We start from the raw sequence: 27,123 nt of genomic DNA, 5'->3' as shown, positions 1-27,123 counted from the left end.
AGGGCCACATTCCCCACTGGAGCTGCTCCTGCAAAAGAAATGCCCCCCTGCCATTCCCTCTAGGACAACAGGAAGAAGTCTCACTATGTTTGTGGGCCTTACTGGCTCCCTAGAGAGCATTTCTATGGGGAGGGGAAGGGAATTTGCAAAAATAAAGGGTGTGTGTTCCCAGTTGCAGCTGTATTGTTGCTCAGTACACTATACCAGTACAAAAGGCAGCATATCAACTGTTTTGGTCTCACTAAGCACAGATCTATGGTTCAACTGGGGGAAATGTCCATTTTAAAGAGATCCAATACAATTAAAACAATGACAATGGGATTTATCATATGTAGAGACACTGACCAAGTGGTACAAAAGCTGGGAGTGCTCACCAATCTCACAGAAAACCATACGATCATTTTTAGTATGATAACAGAACAGCAGACATAAATGACAGGTGACTCACGAGAAAACCATGCATGTCTTTATTTGCTTTAGATATGTCACTTCTACAAATAAATGTAGTCTCCATCTTCAAAACAACAACACTGAAGCAAGCAAACCTTAAGCAAGTTATAACATCCAATTCTAGATCTCACAGACTTATCAAATTCAATATGGAATATTATGTTAAGGATACTAAGAATTTGCAGCCTAGGAATTAGTCATTTGAGGTTGGGCTGCTAAAAGATCTTAGGCCAGCACTGCTTAGTTTTGAAAATAAACTACTAGATAACCATGGCAACAAGCAGACAACCAACTCTCAGTACATTTTCTTCATGTGTACACTGGAGTGAAAATCAAGATTTGTGATTGATTGGCATTACTATATTGGTGAGCTAAAGTAACTGAGGCAGTCAAAATGGATAGGAAAACCAAACAAACCAATACCAAACATGAGCCACTAGCTACAGCAACAAATATGAGCAGAGGGAGACTTGCACTGCCACCCAACTTGGAAATCACAGAGAAAGACACTGTTGACTGTCATTGTCTACATCCGATCTGAGATGACAGAATAAGATAGTATGCACAGTGGTAAAGAAAAACATACAAAGCGATTCAAAAGGAATGGTGCAAAAATAAAACTGTTCTTAGTCAGTTTTGCACCATTCTTTTTTAATCACCCTGTATCAATAGCTCATGTCTGTAAACCCAATTCAGATATGCAATATAAGAAAACAATACAGTGGTCCCTCCACATTCACTGGGGTTAGGGGTGAAGGATCCTCGGGCATGTGGAAAAACCACGAATTAAAAACCACTATTCTTTTTACCCGAGAGAACACCTCTCTAGGAATCTCCAGGTCCTTCAGTGAAACTCTATAGTCAACGTCTGCCAGAAGCTGATCATAGAATCATGTTGGGAGGACTTACAAATGCTTAGAGAAGTGTTTTCTCTAAGAGCTTCTAGGTTCTCCAACACAACTCTATGGTCAACTTCCAGCAGAACTGCACTGGAAAACTTAAGAGATTCCTAGAGAGAACATATGAATCAAAGCTGCAAATGTGGAAGGCCAAGTGTAGTGATAATAAAACTACTGGCTGTGCCTATCACTATCAGCTTGAGTAATTTGGACTGTAAACTCTATTCCCATATAATACAGTCAGTGTCCTTTGTTTCTGTCCCCTTGTTGCTGTGTGCTTTCAGGTCATTTCCAACTTATGGGGACCCTAAGACAACCCTATCATGGGATTTTCTTGTTTGATTGGTTCAGAGGGAGTTTGCTATTGCCTTCCCCTGAGGCTGAGAGCATGTGACTTGTCCAAGGCCACCCATGGGGGTTTCATGGGCAATTTGGGAATCAAATCCTGGTCTCCAGAGTCATAGTCCAGCACTCAAACCTCTATGCCACACTGGCTGTCTTCATCCCCTATATGTGTCATATAAATGTATATATCTGTACTTTCAGGGAAAGCTAAAGCAGAGCCATAATGGCCTGGATGGTATGTTCAGAGTCTACACATCACACTCAATGAACTCCTTCTACAACCTTCCCACACTCCACATTCACTCAAGAGATCCCAGTGCTCCTTAGTCCTGGGGGGGGGGGGAAGCAAAGATGCTTTTAGCTGCATTTATTGTACTGTATTTTCATTGCTAGTAACGAAATACAGTGCTGCTCTTGTTTGAAGCCAGCCTTCAAGCAGACAGTTTCCATAATAGAGTATATTATAGAGCAATATCTGCCTCAGCAGCCGGGTTAAGAGAAAGGCTGGTGGTCGAGGGGGTGGAAGTGCAAAAGCCTCTCTGCTGAAGTTACAGCCACAGTCCAGCCATTCAGCCTCGGCCCAAGCAAGTTCCTCAGCGCTGTTCCATGACACAAGTCCTCGGATTTTTCCAAGAGCTGATGTCAGGACTTTTCGCAGAGAAAGAACTGCATTTACAGAGTCTGCGAGGAAGGAGGGCTTCCCCGGCAGCTACTCTCAATGTGGCCTTTGTATTGCTCTGCAGCTACAGCCAGAACTTTGCAAGTGGTTTTATTTGGTGCAGAAACTCTGCCTCTTTAGGAAGAAGGCAGCCAAACGTTTCCAGCACCAAATAATGTACTTGCCAAACAGATTAGTACTTTGTACTTTGAGTTGTTCATTCTACAAGTGAGGCCAGAAATGATCATAGTCCCAATGAATCTGTGGAACAGATCGGCTTACATCTGAGTAACAGGAGTATCTAAAAGAAGTTTGTAGAGGCCATATTTTCATGGTAAATGAAACTGCTGCTGCTTATTATCCACCAAGTATGAATTAATATGAAAAAACCCCTAAATGTATTAAGTAATAATGTTAGATTTACAAAAAACAAAAACTATATCTAGAAGCCTGAACAAGGAAGACCAGCTAATTTTTTCAGTTTCTATCAGAATAACAAGACTAAACTGAAATATATCACTAAGCAGCAGAGTATAAGTTCTAAAAAACCCTCATCTGAACCAATCACCATAGTCTCAAATTTTGGAGGATGCCCATGGGGACCTGATAAGGCAAAGATTACATAATTCAAATACAGGTAAAATACAGGAGAGGAAGCAATATAGTTCTGCCTTACTTTTGTAGTCGTGGGAATAGGTTCATTGAGCTGACCTGAACGCCACATCTAACTTATACGCTGTTATCAAATAGAGCCTTTTTAAGACAGAACAATCTTTCATCAGATAGAGGTTTCTGGCCAATGGAAAATATTTAGTACAAGCAAGGACTGACCCTTACTCAGCTGACAAGGGTAAGGAGGGGGGAAAAGGTTGCCTGTAATAGATTTTTGGAAACAGTTTTACAAAACTGTTTCCGAAGCCTAGCAACAAGAAAGATTTTAATTAACAAAAAAGCTATTTAGGGTTGGTGCAGTAAAGACAAGAACTGGATACCCAGATGTGAAGGAAGAATACCTTTCTCTACTCTCTGCTTTTGCCCTCTGTTCTTCCCCATGCTATTATATTTTACATTCTATTTTCCTTGCATCTTTTATTACTTTCTTCTCATTGGCATCTGATAACAGAAGAATGTTCTTCCCTCGTCATTACTATTTTAAAGAAATGGGAGGCAGGATATTTTAAACCTGCCACAAATTCCACCTGCTAGAGTTTACAATGCACGCTCCGCACTTACGTCTATCAGCTATACAAGAGATTTGTTTTGGGGTTTTAAATAGTAGCTCTCTCCAAACATGCTCAGTATTTCTACTCTGTGAGGTGGGCAGCACCTTTTTCCTCTTGTGGGATCTAGCACAGCTATTAAAAAACAAACTGAAAAACTGAAAGCATTGTATTCCTAAGGTACCCCCAAGAGGTAAGCCTGGTCAAGATACTAGAGTATTTCTTTATCCACAAAGCTCAATTGGTAGCTGCAACCACAACTGCCCCAAAGCTGATGATAGCAGATGCATACATTATATACTGAATGTTAATGTAAAAACCAGAGAAAGACTCAAAAGATTCCCTAGAACAGTGGTTCCCAACCTGTGGGTCAGGATCCCTTTGGGGGTCGAATGACCCTTTCATGGGGGTCGCCTAGGGCCATTGGAAAACACCTATTTAATTACAGTTATGAAGTAGCAATGAAAATAATTTCATGGGTTTGGGTCACCACAACATGAGGAACTCTATTAAAGGGTCACGGCATTAGGAAGGTTGGGAACCACTGTCCTAGAAGAAAGTGTTTGGGATAGAGAAAAAAATCGTCACAAAGCCCCAGGCTCAAGGCTCAAAGTCCACTTCTTTCTATATTTTCGGTGTACCTCTCCTGCTTTACTCAGTGATAAATCCAATGTGTTGCCTTGGAATATCTCAGGGCAGACTGTCACAGTTCCATTCACAGGCAAGCAACTTGGTGTGGTCCAAGTTTCAAGGACCCTACTTTGGAAAGAACTGGAATATACGTATTTGCCATCCAGTTCCTTAGAGCAACACTCTTCCGCATCTATTGCAGAGTGAGTGATATATGATCCCTTTGGTTAAATTAAAATTAAGCTATCTGATCAATATGGTTCGTATCTCATCTCCAGGGCAGACTCTGGCAGATCACACACTAGCTGGAAATTTATCAGGACAAATAGATTGGAGCCAGATAATGTTAACATCTTTCTTACTTATTTTTTAACATTTTTATTTAATACCATCACAAAGCTGCAGGGGAAAATCTGTTACAGGACTGCATTTTTTCACATCTTGATGTTTACTTTTGATGTTTTTCATGCCTTTGATAGGTACTGAAGAATTACAGTTACCTACACAAAAGGCATTACACCGTTTGACACCACTTCAAATACCATTGGCTCAGTACTATCAAATTCTGGGGAGTGTAGTTTGTTGCAGCACCAGAGCTCACAACAAACTGCACTTTCCATAATTCCATAGCACTCAGCCATGGCAGTTAAAGTAGTGTCAAACTGGATTATTTATGCAGTGCAGAATCAGCCTAAATCAGACCATTGGTGCACTGAGTTCATCACTGTGCATAGTGACTGGAAGCAGTTTTCCAGAGCTGGGGACCAGAGCCTTATTGAGACTGAAGTAGAGATGCTTGGGACTACACCTGTGCATGCAGAGCACTAATCTATATCCCTTCACCATCACGCCTGGTTTCATTTCAACCATTTGCTCTCTCAAAGAACTATATTATAAAAATCAAAATGGCATTCTGAGATCAGTGTTGTCAGAATGTAGGTCTGCAAATAACATATCTACAAAATCAGCTCTGGAATGTCCAATTATGTTCTGGACAAACAGTTTCCAGGTCTGAGTTCAGAGCAAGGTGAAACATCCTAATGCCCTGTCTATTCAAACACAATACTTTTACACATTTTTACCCTGAGACAGGAGCAGCTAGAGCAATCTTCCCCTGAAAAACACTGCTTCCTCCGTAGCCATTTTCCCTGGAGGAAATTGTTTCACAGCATCTCCTGCCCACCGCATCTAATCTGACATCCCCCCGTATTAACAGAGATGTTTGCAAATGGATACCGACACACCCCATGCTGTCTCAAAGCCTCACAGCAGCTTCTCCACACGTGTCATAAGAAAGCTGATAACACAACCGCTGATGGTTCAAACCTGGTCTATTCTTGTAAACCAATATTATTGGAAATAAGCTGCCAACTCCCCGGCATGATTTTGGTTTCAACAAAGCAATCATAAACTAACATGGTGATCCTGCAAGCAATTAAGCTTTAGGACGGCTTGTGGCAACGCTCCGCTGGTCTTCCTTTTTGTCAAATTTGAATAAACCAAATAATGGGGGGGGGGGGGGGAATGAAAGGACATTAAATGCATAGATCCCACATCTACTCCTATTAATTAAGCTTCTTTAGTGCTGTTTTGCCCCCTTCTTCTTATAACATTGGCAATAGAAATTTTAAAAAAGACATTAACTGCAGAGCCTTGACAGCAAACAATCAAGTAAACACTGAGGAACTACTAACAAAAACATTAGCCAATCTCACCTACAGGTAACTCACAAAGGCTGGTCAGGTGGTTCTTACAAAACAGGGTGATGGTTTGCATTCAGCTCAGGATCCAGGAGAATAATGCTGCTGCTTGCATCCTCTGTGCAAGACATCTTTTCTGGCTGTCAAAACCTTTGTTCTCTAACCGAGGCTGAACACAGATTTTTTAAAAACTAGAAGCTAGAGCATAAGAAAGCAAACACACAATCACAAGAGATGTACAAAGCCCCCTTCCCTCCATTTAAAAACAATGTCTGCCATAAAGGAAAATTCTTTCACCTGTTAGGATGCTATTTCCATCTCTCTTACAGCAAGGAAACAAAGACTTCTGAAGGCTACCTGGACTGAAGGAGACTGGCAAAATTAGCCAGCAAAATCAAAATCTTCCAAGAAATCCAGCTAACCCATCTGGTTTTAATGGCTCCATTTTTTAAAAAAAAATCCTCTTCTAATATTTCTGGAAAAGCATCTGGTCTCTTCGCCTGGGAGGTTGGCAAAAAGAGGTGGAGTTTCTTCATGCCTCCCTCCCAGCCATTATTGCAGTGAACTCGAAACTGCTATTAATGGAGGGGAAGAATACAACATGAAGTACTCCTGCCAGAAGTAGTAAAAATGAATGGGGGTGGGTGGGTTTTAAGTCTGAGCATTCAGCTACTGTGGAAGTCAAGTGAATTTGAGAATTAAGAAGAACTCTCACTAGCAGGCAGGAGGCTGGCACTGAATTCAAAGCCGAGAAATGGGTTAGAGTGTCCTGCTTTACATCTTTTGTGTGGCATTCACATCTCAGAATAGGCTTAGACATACATCCTGGTCTCCCACTTCTTAGATGGAGTTGAAAGTTGTGTCTTATAATTGGCTAAGTAGCTGACATCATATTTGCAGATCTGCTATTCTTCTACCTTTCCTTTTTTGGGGAGGGAACAAAATGGACCGCATTGCCTCCCAGTGTAATGAAGGGTACGTATAGATAAGCCCACCCAGATCTGACTTTATAAGTATCTGTGAGTAATCTTCTGACGCATCTTTAAGTACAAAAGAAGAGAATAGTTTTTGATGGCTGTGGAGAAAGGAAGTCCCTCAAACCTGATATTCTGCTGCCAGCAGCTTTGCATCAACCTAACTTATCACAATGTGCTTCGCTAACCAATGTTTTATTAAGCAAGGGCTTCATTCTGTTTTACAAGACGTCTGATCTGCCTACTTACGGTTCCCTTCAGATGGTACTAGACAAGCCTGCAATGCTCCCCACTGCTCAGTAATTTCACTTCAGCGCACACAACACACCTAGCCACAGCCCACTCTACTTTATGCTCAACTAGGCTGCTCTCCTGATTCCCAAACCTGTCTACCTTTCGACTTCTCTTTCATCTAGTCCTGATGACTCTCTTCACTAGCCCCAAACTCTTCTGGGCTTTGGTTGCTCACAGCAGCTCTGATCTTGCCAAGACTTCCAGAAGCTTGCACCTGGCCATTATAAGCCATATTAGCAACAACATTGAGGAATCCCATTCCTTCCTCCCACAAGGGAGGATGGAGGTCAGCAGGTCAGCACAAGAGAGCAGCCAACTCACTGCTTTTCTAGCAATGCAACCAAGTCAGCCCTGAGGAAGGAGGGCAGCGGTGGAGGGCTGTTTTCTTTTTCTGCCCCAATAAACCTAATTAGGATTGTGAGCAGCGCTGGCGGGAGAGAAATTTCTTCACGCTACACTGTCTGTTTGTGTTTGATTAATGTAAATCTTCCCAAGGCTCTAACCATGCCCCAGGCAACACAAGGGATGGAGCGCCATGAACAAGCATCCATGCCACTGAATACAGCAGACACACAAAACAGAAAGGGGGGCGGGGAGAGAGTCTCTCAAGACATTCCCTTAAAATAATCGACTGATGGGGACACAGCATCAGTCATTTGCAATGAATACTGCTGGAGTGAACATCACTTCTTTCTCCTACTATGAGAGCAGAGACAAGACAACTGCGTGGAATACAGATACCATTACAATTGGCCCTCCACATCTGCGGTTTTGACTTTTACAGATTTGATTATTTATGGCTTTGATTAATAGGTTCTCTCTAGGAATCTCTAGGTCTTCCAGCACAATCCAGACGTGTGCTGGAAAACCTAAAAGTTCCTAGAGAAAACACTTCTCTAGGCATCTGGAGGTCCTCCAGCATGATTCTATGATCAACTGCTGACAGATGTTGACCATAAAGTTGCTCTGGAGGACCTGTAAATTCCTGGAGAGGTGTTCTCTTAGCTAAAAAGAATAGTGTTATTTTATTTGCGTTTTTTCACATTCACCCCTAACTTGTGAATGTGGAGGGACCACGGAAATTGTAAATATAGGAGAAGGCCACACTGTTCCTTTATGTTCTCCCAAACTCTTCCAGGACCAGAATCATGTGATCCAGGAAAGTGTAAGACAGAAGCACACTATACAAATAAGTGTAACAAAGCCATTGATTTCCACATTACAGACAACAGAAAAGAGCCAACAGCTAAGCACAATCTTCTAAAAATATGAGACGCCAACAGAATTAGAAAACATTTACTGAACTGGAAGAGCCTGAACAATCCCAATTTTCCCCATTGCCTCTGCAAGCCATTGCAGTGTGCAACCAGTACAATAGACTCTTTAGAGCACACTGGACTTTGATCTGGGGGGCATGAGTTTAAATTTTAGCTCTATGGTAAACTGGCTAGTCTTGGACATCAGTGTATTTCAACCTGCCTCAGAGGAAACCCATAGCATATGGCTGACAGATACGGTTGGAGCTCCATCACTAGAAAGGTCCACCTGGCTTCACATCATGCTTATCCTCATAAGCAGAAAAGCACAGACACTGTGACGAAGAACACTAGAAAACCTATCTTCATTCTTTAAATTTCTCTGATCAATTATGTAACCAGATTACCACAGTCTTCTGGCTGTAAACAGGTGTGAGTTACTTACATTTGTTGAATCTAAGGATTAAATAAAACTTCTACCAGCGTTAGACTCTTTTGACTTAAGGAGATGTGGGAAATACTCGAATTTATTATTACAGTTGCTTATATCCGCCATTATAAGAAAGTATTTGAGACATCCCAAAATGCAACATATGAAATTAATCAAAGTTAGCATTCAAACCCAGCACTAATAGAAACCCTGTCTAAAGTTTATACATCAGCAATCCCTGCCTTTACCTTATGGCTATTGCCAGAGCCTAGCCATCTGATATTATCATTTATTTCTATGCTTATTTTCATTTTAGATTGGTGTTTTATTGCTTTAATTTGGCACCTCAGCACAATGCATAAAGAAGATAATAAAACAAGCAGCGCACATTAGAGCATCATTTATCTCAACACTGAACCCCACTGTGGGAAAAAGACAGCATATAAATCTTTGAAATAATAATACTAATACCAAACAACACAGCAATGCTAACAGAGATCTCAAAACATAAGCATCATTTTATCAACAAATCTGTACTCCAAATCATAATAAGCTAGTGAGTAAAATAGTTCAGTGCCTAGATAAAAAGATGTTGCAACACAGCAGTTATTTTAGGATCAGTATTGCAATTTCTGATCCTATGAAATGCCACACATACCTGTCTTCAGATCAGGTATAGCAGAGATCAATATGCATTAGAAGGCCCTCAAGAATCTATACGCAGGAGGTTCCGCGTTCAATCCTCAGTGTTTCCAAGAACTCCTCAGTGAAATCGTGGAACATGACTGTCAGTCAGTATAGACTGGGAGTCAGCAACTTTGGAGAGGCTGGGGGCCACATTTTCATCCTCAACACCCATTGCAGGCTACACAAAGCTTGAAATCAGCAAAAAATGTGGAACAATTGCAGGGAGGAGGAACTAAGCAATCTAGAAGTAACCTAATACTGTAGTCTCTTCTGGCTTTGATTTTTATTTTTATTAAGTAGGGGAGGTACCAACCATTTACGTACTTAACTGCAAAATGGCTACTTCTCAGGAGAACTTGAGAGAAATCCTTTTGAAGGGCCTTTATCTCCCCTGGAGGAGAGGCGCTGGGGAACGCAGCAGAATGTGAGCTGCAAAATAGGGCCTTGAGGACCACATTCTGAACTCCTCTGGTATAGACAATACAACGGAAGGAGATGGTCTGATCATCTGACCGGGCAGAAAACAGCTTCTTAACATCCTGCTATGTTGCAGTCTCACAAATTCTGAAAATTTCAAGATACTACATGATGGACATTTATAGCCATGCTGATTGAAAGCCAAAATGATGGTGAAATCCAATGGAACAAATACAACTTAATGCCGTCCCTTAGGGGGAAAATCCAGCTTGCAGCTCACTGAAGACATGCAGGAATACTACTGAAACAGAAGTCTGAACAGAATAAAAGGAAAAAAGAGAACTGCATCTTTTAAACGTCTCAGTATCCCAGATATTTATGACATTTTGAAAGGAAATACTGGATGTATAAGATAGTCCAGGTTTAATGGGTTCACTGAACTAAAAGGAGTATGGGACCATCAAGCAGTGATTTCTGGCAGTGGGAGAAACATGCATGACAAAGAAAGAATTACCTTGTCACCTTAGAGGAGAAGAGTTATATATTTTCAATAAGTATTTACATTTTATCAAGAACTCAGGCTTATTTTAAAAATAGTACATAAAAGCTGAGTCTCCATTACCTGGAATTTTGTGGCTAAGATGGTGACATCTTTGCTTTCTGATGTACACAAATTTTGTTTCATGCATAAAATGATTTAAAACATTACGTAAAATTATTTTCAGGCTATGTGTATAAGGTACATATGAAACATAAATGAATTTTGTTTTTAGACTTGGGTCCCACATCCAAAGCATGTCATTATGCATTGGAAATGACAGTAACAACCACCATCACCACAACAACAATAGTGTACATGAAAATAAAGGTATTCCAAAATTGTTTAAAAATATTCCAAAACCCAAAACACCTCCGGTCCTAAGCATTTCAGATAAAGGAGACTCAAACTGTACAACCAGTACAGCTGAAGATTTCCTGTACCTAGGATCAAACATTGATCAGAATGGAGACTGCAGTTAAGGAATAAGAAGACTAGGAATAGCAAGGGCAGCTATGAACGAACTGGACACATTCCTAAAGTGTAAAGATATACAACTGAGCACTAAAGTTGGAATCAGCCAAGCCATTGTATTACCCATCACTATGTATGGATGTGAGACCTGGACAGTGAAGAAGGTGGATAGGAAGAGAATCAACTCATTGGAGATGTGCTGTTGGTGAAGAGTGCTGAGGATACCTTGGACAGCCAAAAAGACAAACAAATGAGTCCTAGAGCAGATCAAGCCTGAACTCTCTCTGGAAGCCACAATGATGAACCTGAGGCTGTCATACTTTGGTCACATCATGAGAAGGCATGACTCATTAGAAAGGACAATAATGTTAGGAAATGTAGAGGGTAGCAGAAAGAAAGACTGCATGCCAGATTGCTAGACTCGATCAGAGAGGCCATGGGCCTGTATCTGCAAGACCGAAGCAGAGAAGTGGAAGATAGGGGACCTTGGAGATGTCTCATTCACAGGGTCGCCAGGAGTTGTGGTCAACTCAAAGGCAGTTAACAAAACTCAACCTGTACAGACAATCAAATCAAAAGATTTTTATAAGTGGCTGACATTCACTGGGATTCCTAGGTAGCATGAGTTACCTTAAAGCAGTGATGGGCAACATTTTTTTTAATCAAGGGATGGATGTCTGTAGTAGATAGGGCTGAAAGCAGTGTCAGATTTGAGCCCATTCCTCCTCTTTCTCTGACACCCCTTCCTCTTCCATTTCACCTAGCAGTGTGCAGGCACTGGCAAAAGTCTGGAAGAATCACTTCCAGGAACAAGACCATGGGCAGCATGAGATCAGGTTGAGGAATACAGATTGTTATCAACCTATGCTTTGATTCAAGATTGCTTCTCTGTAATAATTCATATCTTGGGGAAAGTCTATTTAAAACCTGGCAATTTATTTGGCACATTCCTCATACCTTGTCAGTCCTTACACTCTCCTTGTTTTTCAGTCTTATTTCCAGTTGGCTTTTGTTATTCTTTACTCCCTCTGCAGATAAAGAAATGCTTTCCTGTTCTTTAATGAATCCTGCAAGAACAAACCAAGTAAATTGGAGCTTCTTGACATTACAACAAAAGCTGCTCTCCTGCTGGTTAGAACAAGATGTGGTAAATATTTATGTGGAATTCACAGACCTTTACCCTAAATAAGGATCCAGGCATGGGAAATGAACAGCTTCCCAGAGCTCTACACAGAGGATATGGAGAAGTCCCCAAGGAACAGAAGCCTCATCACTGATGGAAGCTGAAAGGCTGTGACTAAGTAGAGTCCTGCGTCAAATTAAAGAGCCTCCCTAGCCTCCCTTTTGCAAGGATCAATCTGCTACTACGGGAGTAGCCAGAAACTACTGAACTGATTTAGAGAAGGTCGACATTTCAAAGTACAAGGCTAAGACAAGATATTGGTGACAATTCCAGAATAACAATTCAAAAATCTATTTACAGGCAACACTTTTAATAGGTCACCTTAAGAGGTCACAAAATAGTATACAAGTGATGGAAATCTTGAGAACTCAGCACCAGTCTAGGTAGTTAACCAGGACTGGGAGATCCTATATTCCCTCCAGATACTACAGATCAGTTTGCACCATACTTGACCATGATGGGCCAAGGATACTGAGACTGGAGTCTGACAACACCTGGACAGCCAAAGCTTCATCAATTCTGAGATAGATCAGGAGGGGGGTGACAAAGGAAGAAGTTGGCTGATGTTGAACCCATGGAATCTGCATTTAGTCACAGTCTTAAGAAGGAATGAGGGTGGATGTTGCAGACATTGAAATTAGGCTTCACCAGTGACTACGATAGCTTCAGATTGCAATAGGACTGCTGGGATGAAGAAACAAAGACATCCCTTATATTTTCACAAGTGAAATCAGAGCGAGCATTAATTAGCTAGGAAAATGTTATCTTTCTGTGCATACTTATTTGTCATTTGATTTATATTTTATTAAATATTTTCTGAGAGCCATTGTGGTATAGCAGTTTGAGCATTACACTATGACTCTGGAGACCACACTTATATAATACTAAAGATTAATTTTATGTCTATCATGAGAAAACGTAGGTATTTTAAAGAAAAAGAAGGCAACTCAATGGACAGAGGGAATTACTGAGGCAACTGAAAGCACTACCTGAATTACAGACAGTTTACAGAATCTGGAATAACCACTTAAAATCTGCATGCTAGCCAAAAAACATCAGAATCAGTGATTATAAAAATACAATGTATCAAATTAAAAAGAGAAAAATAGTAGCCAAAGAGCACTGAAGAAAGGAACAACTTCACTAAAGCTAAACAGATCTATGTCAGTGCATCAAAGGAAGACTGTTTGGGAGCCCTATGTACACCGCACCAAACCCCTTGAATGAAAAACAGGATAGCTGAAATAATAAACACTGGTAATGTCACTTTACATCTAGTGGTTTAACCCATAAAACATCTATTCTTTCTTTCATAGCATACCAACATACTGCAGAACATTACTATGTTAATAGTCTATATATATATATATATATATATATATATATATATATATATATTTCTCTCTCGCTCTCTCCCTCTCTCTGTGTGTGTATACAGTATATATATATATATATATATATATATATGCACATTTAAATCTAAACTTTGACACAGTCAGTATCAGAAAGCAACAAAACAGATACAGAATAAAAAGCTATAGTACCTATTTTCATTTTCCCAGGCTCTGAAGACGCAAAGATCCATTTCCTAAAACAGCTCCAGAGTCTTGTTCCTGTTAGCAGAAACACCCAAATTCTCGGTGGAGACAATCAACGGAAATTACAACAGAGTGCATCCTCACTCATTCCAAATGAATTGTACAATTTACTTTGTCAGTGATAACAATATTGATTTTTTTCTACACTAATAATTCCGCACTGCCTTCAAGCCAATAAATAATCAATAGCCTTTTCCAGGCCTACCAATCTCCCTTTCAACATTTGACACAAGCAATTGTCTGCTTCTCAAAACAATAGTGTGCATGTGTTTGGGAGCCCTGTTCCAACACGCAAGCTACTGTACCATACTGGCTCTCAATCCTGTTTCAAATATGCTTCATAAATCAGTCAGGAAGGTTACCAATGATTCCAAATGACAGTTAATGGAATAGAATGAAATGCAATTGATCAGCCAGCAATATATAAATCCATGGCAGAGGTAGGAGTCTAGCTATCTGTTGGATTGTGCAGGCTCTCCATTCTATTGTGTAATATACAGAAGACATCAGCAATTTTCTACTACCGAGCAAACATAAGTCAGCAGGTTCTTTTATCTGACAATTAACCATGCTAAAAGTTTCAGTTAGTTTAAAAATAATGTCTAATAATGTGCAAAAGCTGGTATTCGTTCCTAGCTACTGCCAACATAAGCTAGGAGGATAAAATGTGGCAAATGAATAGTTTTTCTATAGGTATGAATTGGCAAAATCCATAATTCGTTTTTTAAAAAATGTGAATGCAAACCTATACTAAATGGATTTCCACCCAACTTCAAATCTGGAAGTTTTCATCTTCAGTGAATCTAGATCAGGAAAATATTTTGGAGATGAGAACTAGTGGTACAGTAACCTAACATTCAGCAAAACCAGGCATAGGATTATGGACAGAGCAATTTAGTTGTTTACACCTCATTGCAGACATGCTGCTGAAACTTTCTCAGCACCCCTGAGTAAGGAACAAAGGGCTCTTTTGGTCTGGCATGCTTCCCTGCACACATTCAATGTGCTAGAAAGAAAAGTGATAAGGCAGCATAATTCTGAAGCTTTCATGGCCGGAATCCAGAGTTTTTGGTGGGTTTTTCGGGCTATGAGGTTGTGTTCTAGAAGAGTTTATCCTAACATTTCGCCAGCAGCTGTGCCTGGCATCTTCAAAGAATGCTGGCATGGAAGTGAGTGGGGTATATATATTGTTGGTTGAGAGGAAACGATTTGCATGTTAATTTGTGTATTGTTCTGTTGTTGAATGGAATGTTGCCTGAGGCCTTGCCAGAATGGCTTACACACTGCTAATTTGTCCAGTCTCCTGCTCTCAGTCTTATAATTTAACGAAGGCGGTTTACAGACCGCCCCTTTGGGGCGGCCTGTTCCCGCCCCTTTCCCCGCCAGATCAGGGCCTCAGCTGCCACAGCGGCAGCCTCTTAGGCCCCGATCAGCCGCTTTCCAGGCCGCAGGGAAGCGGCAAAAGGCCACTTCCCCGCGGCCTGGAAAGGGGTGTCCTTGGGGCTTGAAGCCCCAGGACACCCGACGGTGGCGGGGACAAACAGAAAGGGGCCGCTCGGCCCATTTATGTTCTGCGTCGCTGGTGTAGCCGTCTAAAGGCTGCACCCAGCGTCACAAAGCTGGAAGGAGCTCCGAAACGGAGCTCCTTCCGGCAGTGCGGAAAGGGCGCCCCAGACGCCCTCGCGCAGCGCCAGTACGTCACTTCCGCACCACTCCATTTGGAGGCGGCGCGGTCGTGACATACCAATGTGTATAGGGCACCGCCATTTTGTACATGCTCGGCACGTACTAGGGTTAGGGCGTCTGGAAGGGACACCCTTTCCTAACCCTAGTATGTGCCGAGCACGTACTTTATGCGCATCCATAACGCACCTAAGACTCAAGCAGAAGTGAATGGGGCAGGGGATTAGGTCCAGCAGATACTGCCTACCTTTATGTCCCTGAAAGGCTACAGCGGAAGCAGTTGAGATAGTCAGGGCCTTTCATCAGCTGAATAATCTATTAAAGAAAGAAATACTCTAGAAAAGAGTAGCTGTAACTTTGACAAGTCGCCAGAGACTTAACTTCAGCTCTCTTCACTGCACATTATACGTCTCGACAGGGTAGGTACAGTGTGCGTCATTAATACCTAGCTTCTTTGCTCTGTTTCTCCACCTCAGTTATTTCAAACGCCAGCTCTAATTCAAATAAGAAGACCACATCTACTGCTCAGCATAGGAGATAAAATATTAAAAAATTTAAATGATCCATGTTTTTTTAAAAATAATAAAAACCCAAAAGATGACAGAGTAGTCAAAGGCTTTCTTTTTTGTTGTTTTTTTAAGTGATGTGAGTGTCTGCAAACGTTCGGTGGAATTTGCTCTTCAAATATCTCAGGAAGCACTGCACAGATCTAAAAGAATGATTCCCTCGCAATGCAAAACAAGTGATAGGTAGAGGGGAAAAATGTAAAGTGTTTCTTCTCAGGCACCCTGATGTTCTTGTCAGCGGAATAAACAAACAGTCCTGATGAAGAACTTCCAGCATGCGGTGGAAGCAATGATGACAGAAATGGGATCCTTGTCAACTGGCTGTCTTCCAGATAATGAGACCAGAGAGAGCAGCAAACAGCCGATGACTCACAACCTGTTGCAAGTTTATTTTTCAACCATGTTTAATTATCTACCACTTATCAATGGCAAAGGAATGCTTCTGGATGAGATACCCTCCTTCAGAAAGCCTACCACAAAAGTCAAAAATAGGATCTTTTCAGAACACAGCATTTCTTCCAGATTTGCACCTGCTAGCAAGCATCAGCAATACATAACAGCAGCTAAGGGATGTCGGCCTATGAAAGGATTCAGCCACTTCCAAAAAGCTTTTCACACTCCAACGGTGAGCCCTGAGTCACCACAGCTGGGAACGAACATATCCCCAACAAGGAAGGTAGTTTCCTGTTGTTGTTTTTTGCAAAGAGCATGCAGAAATTCAGGTTAAAAATAGATAAGACATAGCTTTTATGTATTGTGTACGTACAGGCTAGAAAAAAAGATGACAGACAAGTATATAGATGGATATGGGCAAGTCGTTTGAGAGATTATTCTTAAAATTGCATGAAAACTAGTACTCTTCACCAATTCTTCCTCAGAGTGTATTATATCAAGAAGAGATGAGTCCTTTCTATAAATGAAATGCATTCAGTCACTGGGAATAAGAACTGGGAATGCAGCAGCAAATGATGGCTTGCAAGAGATACAATTTCCTTTACAATAATTTCATAAAATATTCATTTCAAACATGTAGGTTGCCTTGAACATTAATATATAGTATTTCCTCTGAGCCTATATTGCTTTTTCTGAGACATTTTTACTTCTATCTGTATTTTGCAGCTGTATGCAGCACAACCTAATAATAATACAATTCAGTGGTCCTCAACCCATTGCATGCATACAACTGATAGATACAGGAGTAGTTTAGGTCAGACCTAGCGTTTTCATTAACACTTATTAAACATTATCTGTGTGTTTACAGTTACTGTAGCAGTAAAACTGTAAGTTTAACAGCATTAAAACAAATTTATTTACAGATGGTAAAGATAATAACAAAATGCCTGTAAACATTTAATTGTCTTTATGGGGGAAAGTAGGTTTTTTATTTCTATCACAGAGGGAGCCAAGTTATGAGATACAGTACTACAACTGGGGATCGGGATTCAAATTCCCACTCAACCATGGAAATTCACTGGGTGACCTCCGGCAAGTCACACTCTCTCAGCCTCAGAGGAAGGTGAAGGCAAATCCCCTCTGAACAAATCTTGCCAAGAAACCATTCTGATAGGTTTGCCTTAAGGTCACTATAATTCATAAAATGACTTGAAAGCACACAACAAAAGGTTAAGGATTGTCACATGCCCTTTTCCGTGTCAGAATGAGACAAGAATCTCCAAACTACATACAACCTTCTAGACCCCTGCTGCAAAACACTCCAATGGTAACTCAGGACTCTGGAGTTTAGAGGTGCAGCATATGCCTGTATCTGGCAGAGGTTTCAGTTTCTCTGAATGCTGCATCAGCTGAAAATCTGTATTGCCTTGCCTATAAAAGTCATTTCCAGATAACAGCATCCCTAACCAGCCACGGAAGTGGAAGTGGAAACGGCAGATGCAGTACCAAACTGTGATAAAATCATAACCCACAAGAGCCACTTCCGCCTCTTGACACCACAAGAACTGCGTATGGGAAACCACAATCTCTCATCTTGATTTTTTATCAACAGATGGCAGGAGCGTATCACCGGTTAGAAATCTGCAGCTTCTTGTTATGTGCTTTCCTTGGTCTTGCAATCAATATTCGCTTCAAATCCTTAGGGAGCTGAGTTCTCTTAGGTTTTTTCCTCCTCTTATGCCTAACACCATTACATACCTAACACCATAGTTTGATTTTATACCAATAACTCGATGGGTCAAAATTTTACACATTCCAGTAGAATTATTTGTCCCTTCTCTGCTCCATTCTTCCTCCAACAATTGGGAGGGGGGCACTTGCACCTTGCCTTCCTTCTCCCTGGCACAGTAGTTGTTTATGGAGAACTATTCTTTCTGGTATTTAAGCTAAGGTGCTGGATGGCCATCTGTCGAGGATGGTTTGACTGAGATTTCCTGCATGTCAGGGGGTTGGACTGGATGGCCCTTGTGGTCTTTTCCAATTCTATGATTCCATGAGCTATAAAGGCACCAGATCCTGTCTGATCTTGGAAGCTAAGCAAGGCCGGTCCCTGTTAGTACTTGGATGGGAGACTACCAACGAACGCCAGATGCTGTAGGCACCAGATGAAAGAACTGGCAAAACCACTTCTGAGTATTCTTTGTTTAAGCAAACTCTATGAAATTCATGGGGTTGCCAAAAGGCACACACACACAATAAAAGCACTGACAGCAATAAGTGTAGAGGAACACATGTTGTTTGCTTTATATTGGTCAGCTGTTACCTGGATTACTTTGTGCAGTTTTCCCCCCTTCACACAAAGTTTTCTAACTTCTTCTTCCCCCCCCCCCCCCTCCTCATTCCTGTAGTACATCTGGAGTTCTTGCCAAGGTCCAATGACCCTTCCTCCCTCAGACTAGATTCCAAGAGCTCTTCCTCCAGGCACCTTCTATAATATTGGCTCATTCAATATTCCACAAAAAACATGTCTAAACTGCTCACAGACTCCTATCAGCTTTAATTTTTCAGCATGGGAAGCCATCCAATTACTCCGTCATGTGACATAACAAACTGGGACTCTGAACAGAGCAAGCCCGAGTTCATTTTCCTACACAAACAAGAACTATGGAAGAACAGCACATTTAGCTGCAACGGAAAATTGCTTAAATAAGTGAGATTTCCTTGCTGCACAGACTTTGCTGCAGACAGGTTAAGCTATTCCAAGCATATTGCCTCTGCAAAGCCACACCTCATTCGTGTGCGTACAGGCAGACAACTAAGTAGTTCTCCCTTTGGCAGTCTCTACATGCCATTTCTCTATCCGCACCAACTCTGGTTAATTCACACCTTGCGCTGCACACCACGTCTCCCAGTGAGATCATAACAGAAGAGCCATAATTTCTCTGAGCTGTTTAAACAAGTTTAAAGGCTTAAAGTGCATCTCCCAAGTCAGCACAACCGGTTGAAATCCTAAAGATGACAATATGTTTCTAACAGAGAGCGCAGTTCTTTGGTCATCAACCACCAAACGCTGAAGGGCAGCTGACAAACATTGGGATAAGGACCCAGACAAATCAGATTATACTGAAGTGAGATACAAACTCTTATGAGCTACATGGTCAGGGAATGTGAGTGGTTTACACACCTATTGCATGCCATGGGAAGCACCCTTTCAGGTCATTATGGTGTTACACTAGAAACTGGTAATCACAGAAATGTGCTGCATGCAGTAAGACTCAGTATTTATCCAATTCTCTAAATTAGGTGGTACAAATTTTAGAAGGGTTATGGATAACAAAAATACTTGAACACAAAGGACCATAAAGCTCCCAGGTTCTAACAAAAATCTGAAGGCTTGTGGAGTAGCTCTCACATAAAAGGGATGATGGGAGGGGGGGAATTCCTCAGGTTTTTTGGCAATCGCTGTCCAATTCTCACCTCTCCTTCCTCATACTGTTAGCCAATTTGAAACACGAAGACTCACTAATTGGTTTCTTTCTGACTTTGGCTTAATCCAAAGATGATGTTCCGGATGACATGGAAATAATGCAGTATCCATTACTGCCCTGAACTTTCAGTTCTCCGTAAGCATTACAGGTTTGTGTCACTCTAAGTTCAGTGCAACCCAAATATTACATACATTTGGCCAGCAGTATCCTGCCTCCGCCCAAGTAATTACCTTGGCACCCACAGCTTTCTTCAAAACCAGAAAATCAAGCTCCAGCATCTGCTAGTACCAGAATAAAAGCCTGGAGAGAAGTGACAAGTTTTAAGCGACAAGAATGACCAAAGCCTTCAGGTTTTACTTCAAGGAGAGAAATAATAGCTAAAAGCAACCACAGACTAAAGATATGCTATCAGCAGATATAGTTTGTAAAAACTGTATCTCATGGACAGAGTTGCTGACTGTAGGAAATTGAGACCCTCATAAAAGGAGGACTCCATTTTTTGTAATGCTAGGCTGAAGGAGGCTACAGATTGCTACTTAAAATAGCAGGTTTGAGACCTCTTCTTTGCCGATGGTGCAAACAACCAGCTTGCAGACATCATGGTGAAGTGCTTGAACGTCAACATAAGCACACTCTACACACAATGTTCATTCTTCTCATAAAGGAAACAGGTATCACTAACACTACCTGAATGACCACTGCACACTAAGCTAATGCTGCCTCTCGGTCTTGCAACTTTCACAGTAGGGTTACTTAAGGACCATCTTGCCTGAATGAAAAGATCTCACTTTCAAAATTGATCCTCCTAGCTTCTCTGTGCTCTTTTAGTAAATTAGTGTTCTTTAGCTTGCAAAATTTTTTTTGTAAATCACATTAGGAAGATCACCTGCAAAATGGAATATAGATATTTAAATATAGAGAGTGTGTTTATTTATATTTTATTGGCTTATATCACTCACTTCAGTATGTTTCCATGGTGTCTGGGAAGAGACGGAGTCAGTCAGAAATATGCTTACCTTAACATTCAACGGAAAAGAAAGACTGTCATCAATACAGTTCATTTATCTCTGAGTTACAAAATGAAAAGCTTTGAATTAATGTGCTATAATTTCATGAACAATAGTTGGGAATCCCCACTGTCCACCAACTGAAATTCCTCAATTGCTATGTGGGCACACACCTGTTCCTTCAAGCAAATTAGAAGGGGGGAAAAGTTTGCAACCCAATATAGTACATGTCTAGTCAAAGTCAGCCCTGCTGAATTCAGTGGGACTTACAGGTTTTCATAGATTTACAACATCCCTCTATTTTAGTATTTAGTTGATGGAAGAAAGCAGCAATGAAGGAGTTTGTAATGGCATAACATTTCCTGCTTCACCCCAGTTTACAGTGATGACAGAAGGGGTTTTGGACACTGTCCTAAGAATTCATTCAACAGAAAATGCTGAACATGGGTAACGATTTCTAATTTTCACACTAAATTTATCCCAAATTATCTGAATTATCGGCCCCATACAGACAGGCCAAAATAAAGCTGCTTCGGGCCACTTTGGAGGTATGCTGTTTAAATGATGCATGCGTCCTAAGAGTCCGGAAGCCATGCCAAAGCCACGCTCCAGTCCTTAATACTAGAGCATGGAATTGCCGTGGCTTCCGGACTTTTGGGACGCATGCATCATTTAAACAGCATACCTCCAAAGTGGCCCGAAGCAGCTTTATTTTGGCCTGTCTGTATGGGGCCATCATTACCTGCAAAGCAATGAAATCACAAAAAAGTTTTGCCTACAGTAGGACAGGTGGACTATAAATTATCAGGAAAGGTGAGCACATTCAAATGTTTCTAGGCACAAAAATGACCCCTCTTAGTTATTTCTAATTTTCATCTCAGCACTAGCTTCCCCAGCAATGAAGACGGAAACCTTTATGCCTGCCATAGGTCTACCATAGGGCTGTCTACCCAAAACTGTAGGACAGAGGAAATCCAAAGTCAGATTGTCGGCTTTCGGAATGGGACAGAAGTTCTCTTTTCTCTATTATCCATCAAGTGAGACCTGAGCCATTAAAGCCAGATGTCAATTCAGGGGAAAATAAAAATGGATGTAGCAAATCATCATAAATGCACTATCTCACACAAACACAAACATACATATGGTGTTAAGATGAAGTTCTTTATAGGTGAATGTATTTGGGATTAATTCACACTGAATTCAGTGGGCCCTGTTTTTGAGATACATATAACTACTCTGAAACAAGCCCCATTGAATTCAATGGGAATTAATCCCAAATGCATACATCTATAAAGAACTTCACCTTAACACAATTTAAGCAGAGAGACAGAGAGAGAGAGAGTAAAAAGGAAAGTTTAAAAAAAGAAGTATAATCACATTTTCCATTTGAGTAAGAAGGAACTGGCAAAACCACCTCTGAGTATTCCTTGCCTAAGAAAACCTTATGAAATTTATAGGATCACCGTGAAATCATCTTCAAGACATATACGTACATAGAGGGGAAAAGATTAAGGATACAGAAAGAACCTTTTAAAAGGAGACAAATTTCAAACCCTTGAGAAACCAGGTAGAGGACATTTATTATGTAAGCTCAAAAGGCAAGATTAAGTAACAATGAAAAATAAGAATGATACAATGATCTCCCTAAAGAAATTAAAAAGGCTGTTATAGTCTACATTAATGACAGTGAAGGAATATATTAGACAGAGCAACAAATAAGAAGAGATTAGTATATAGACCCAAGAGAAACTAGAACCCAGAATCACACAATGAATCTGAATGGTGAGCAATTTAAGAAATACTACAGTTGGCCCTCCAGATTTGTGGTTTTGACTTGATTATTTGCAGATTTGGTTAATATGTTCTAACAATGTCTAGGTCTTGAAGCCTGACTCTGCCAGAAGTTGACCATAGTGTCCCACTGGAGAACCTAGGATTCCTAGAGAAAACACTTCTCTGGGCATTTGTAGGTCCTCCAGAGCAATTTATGGTCAACATCTGCTGGATTTTGGCCACAGAGTTAGAATCATAGAATCATAGGCCTGTTACAGACTGCCAAAATAAAGCTGCTTCGGGTCTCTTTGGAGGTATGCTATTTAAATGATGCATGCATCCTAAGAATCCGGAAGCTGCACCAAAAGCTACACTCCGGTGCTTAGGAATGGAGTGTGGCTTTGGTGCGAACTCCGGACTCTTAGGACCCATGCATCATTTAAATAGCATACCTCCAAAGAGACCCGAAGCAGCTTTATTTTGGCAGTCTGTAACAGGCCATAGAATCATAGAGTTGGAAGAGACCGCAAGGGCATCCAGTCCAACCCCCTGCCATGCAGGAAATCCAAATCAAAGCATCCCCGACAGATGGCCATTCAGCCTCTGTTTGAAGACCTCCAAGGAGGGAGACTCCACTACACTCCGAGGAAGGAGTGTGTTCCACTGTCGAACAGCTCTTTCTGTCAGGAAGTTCCTCCTAATGTTGAGCTGGAATCTCTTTTGCTTTAGCTTGCATCCATTGTTCTGGGTCCTAGTCTCTGGAGCAGCAGAAAACAAGCTTGCTCCCTCCTCAATATGACATCCCTTCAAATATTTAAACAGGGCTATCATATCACCTCTTAACCGTCTCTTCTCCAGGCTAAACATCCAGTTGCTCTGGAGGACCTAGAGATTCCTAGAGAGGTGTTCTCTCAGGTTTAAAAAAAGTGTTGCTGTAAAAAGAAAGTATAACTCCAAAGAGGATCAAAAGTTCATGATTATTTGAACTTCACAGATCATTGACAAAAAGCTGGCCACAAACCACTGGTATCAGTCAGTGATATATTGAGCAAAGCCAGATGGAAAAGAAAGCACTACCTACAACCAAAACTAAATTAACCACAATGAATTCACCTCAGACATTCACCAAGAAGTGGATCTTGGACAGAGACAACATTACATACAGCATTATGTTTGCAGAGCCAAAACTTAGGCCCAATGAAAAAGAGGTCTTTAAGAGCAGAAGTCATTTGCAGAGGCATGGAAGTATAAGCTTCCTACTGTTTTTATTTCTTACCACATCTAAGCTATAGACGGAAAGTAAGCTTCCATCATTGTCAGCAGATATTTTGTAAAAGTCAGCCGGATGCATGTATCAAGTATGCAAATATTTTTAAAATCTGCAAATGTAAGCCTATAGTTTTACAGTTGCTGGAAACACAAGAATGGAGTGCCCCCTTTTTAAAGCCACCAACCAGTTCCTGTGTTTTAATATTTGATTAAGTTACTACGGCCCAAAACACATTGCAGAAATAATCCAGTTTGATGCCACTTTAACTGCCCTGGCTCAATGCTAGGGAATTCTGGGAAATGTAGTTTTGTGAGACATTTGGCCTTCTCTGTTGAGAGCTCTGGGATCACAGCAAACTATAAGTCCCGGGATTCCCTAGCACTGAGCCAGGACAGTTGCAGCAGTCTCAAACTGGGTTATTTCTGCAGTGTGTTTTGGACCTAGGTACTTATAAGTCAAGTAAAATAATTAGAATGAGGAAAGAACGTTATCATATAGACAAATAACCAAAGTTTGAGCTCAAGCTATGTAGAACAAATGTTACACATTACCTTTCTGAGGCTGCATCTGCACTGCATAAATCATCCGTCTTGACACCGCTTTATCTGTCATGGCTCAACGCTATGGAATTCTGGGAACTGCAGTTTGTTTTGGCACCAGAGCACAGCTGCAAACTACAACTCCCAGAATCCCACAGCACTGAGCCATGGCAGTTAAATCAGCGTCAAACCCGATTATTTCTGCAGTGCGGATGGAGCCTTGGAGACTGTTTCAGAGCTCCTAATATTCAAAATTCAGTTACGCAATGTAAAATTAATCATATGCAGCTCTAATTTAAGTCAAGGCTATAAAAATAAAACAGGCTCGCCATTTTAGAAATCTGCAGAAAGTGCTACATTCAGTGGTCAAGCCTATAAAAATCTACTCACAAGTAAGCCCTATTGAGTTCAATGGAGCTGGGTAAATGTTCAGAGGACTCCACCTTTGGTCTGTTCTGTACCCAGCTCTGGAATCCAGAACGTTATCTCTCAGAAGATCAAGAGAGCTTGCTTATGTTCCTGGTGACTCTATGACTCAGATGTAAAATAAACTCTTCAGGACTATTATAGCGATCACAAGGTCAAATATTTTGACCAACATGGCTATGTTTTTGAGAGGCGAAATGCGAACTAGCATTCCTTCTATTAGGAAGATTAAGAGGTATTTGCCAGGAGGGGAAATAGCTGCCTAATGAATTTTTCATATTCTTCTCATCAAAATGGGAAACTATCATGGCTCAGATTAGGAAAAACCATACTTAAAAAATGCATGACACCTGCTACCTAAACCATAAAAATGGCACTTGTCTACTTTATACCCCATTTAGCCTTTGCCCAGATTGGATTGACGTTGGTTTGTTAATTTAAATTGGTGAGATTTTAATGGTGATTTGTTTACAGATTATTTTAATTATGACTTGTTTGATTGTAATTTTAAGTGGAGGAGGGATATGTGGGTTATATTTAAGTTATTGTTGGGATTTTATGCCAGCCGCTACAGTTGCTTGTTCAAAGAAGCTGGAGATAAATAAAAGTTTCATATTTTATTTAAAGATAACCTAAGTCTCAATGAGCTAGACTAGGGGTTCCCAAACTTTTGTCCTCCAGATGTTTTGGACTTCAGGTCCCAGAATTCCTGGCTAGCCAAGCTGGTTAGGGCTTCTGGGAGCTGAAGTCCAAAACACCTGGAGGACCAAAGTTTGGAGACCACTGAACTAGACCATTACCACAAAACAGACTGAAGAGGGCAACTGCAGACTAACAGACGTTCTTGCTACAACTCCCATTGTAGGGAGTTACAGTCTAGAAACATCTGGAATGCCATAGGCTGCCCACCTGTGTGACCGACCTCTTAGGTTTGAGTACTGCTAGTAGTGAGGAACCTCTGGTCCTCTAGGTTCTGACAAACTACCATTCCCATCATACCTCACCACCAGCCAAGCTGAAGGAAGTTTTAGCCAGGCTCATTGAGGGTTTGGTTGTGGCATCATGTAGCATTTCCATAAGGGGAGATGCTACAAACCAAGCCCTCGTGAGCCTGGCTAAAACTTCCTTCAGCTTGGCCGGTGATGAGGCACGATGGCAATGGTAGTTCATCCGAACCTGGAAGGCCGGAGGTTCCCTACCCCTGTAGTAGTGCAATGAGAGCTAGTATGGTGTAGCGGTTTGAGCTTTGGACTACAACTCTGGAGACTAGGCTTCAAAGACGTAGCCATGTTAGTCAGTCGACCAGTCCCAAAGGTGCAACAAGATCTCTCTGGAGACAAGAGTTTGAATCCTCACTTGACCATGGAAGGCAATTCTTAGCCTCAGAAGCCTCTCTTAGCCTCAGAGGAGGACAAAGCTGGTCAAGAAAACCCCTTGAGAGGTTCAGACTAGGGCTGCCATACGTTGGAAACAATCTGAAAGCACAAAACCAACAAAACAATGTAGTGCGGTGAGATCCAAAAAGGCAACCGGGAAAGCAACAGTCATATGCCAACCTCAATACACTTCTCTTCTACTATGGAGATGGAGAGTTCAGCATCTAGTTTCAGGAGAACTAAATATAAAGACACATCATGGGTGCCAGAAAAGGAGGCATTCTCAGAATGAAGAAGGTCACTGTGCCATGTAAGTTGACCACCATATTACATGTTTCCCCACTTCCTCCAAAGGGATCTTCACTGCCACTATTTGCAGCCTAACTGGCAGGGCTTCTATAGAAAGTCCAAGTTTTCACTGACCTTAATAATAATAATAATAATAATATCTGTGAAGTCAAAGGCTTTCATGGTCAGCATCTATAATTTTGTAGGTTTTTTGGGCTTTGTGCCCATGTTCTAGAAGAGTTTATTCCTGACGTTTCAGGAATAAACTCTTCCAGAAAGATGCCAGCCACAGATGCTGGCAAAACATCAGGAATAAACTCTTCCAGAACACGGCCAAATAGCCCGAAAAACCCACACAAAACTAATAACGTATTTCTTAACCACCTCTCCCCATGGATCGAGGCAAGGAACAACAAATCAACAATTAACAACATTAAATAAACACATTAAACGCTTAATACAAAGACATATCTCTCCACAGCAACTTTTACCACCATCAGAGAATGCAGATCTGGACCAAGAGACCCTGAACATTGCATTAGGCTAAAGCAGCAATCCCCA

General features: G+C 41.1%; 1 protein-coding gene across 2 annotated transcripts in view; it reads right to left on the bottom strand.

Moving 5' to 3' along the window:
• Positions 1–27,123, bottom strand: part of ARHGEF12 (Rho guanine nucleotide exchange factor 12) — an 83,046-nt gene that overhangs the window by 52,945 nt on the left and 2,978 nt on the right. The window lies entirely within an intron of this gene.

Source organism: Sceloporus occidentalis, unplaced genomic scaffold, assembly GCF_023333645.1.
Source record: "Sceloporus occidentalis isolate IW3139 unplaced genomic scaffold, rSceOcc1.0.p SCAF_9, whole genome shotgun sequence".
Classification (NCBI taxonomy): domain Eukaryota; kingdom Metazoa; phylum Chordata; class Lepidosauria; order Squamata; family Phrynosomatidae; genus Sceloporus; species Sceloporus occidentalis.
This window is presented reverse-complemented; position numbering and strand designations above follow the sequence as displayed.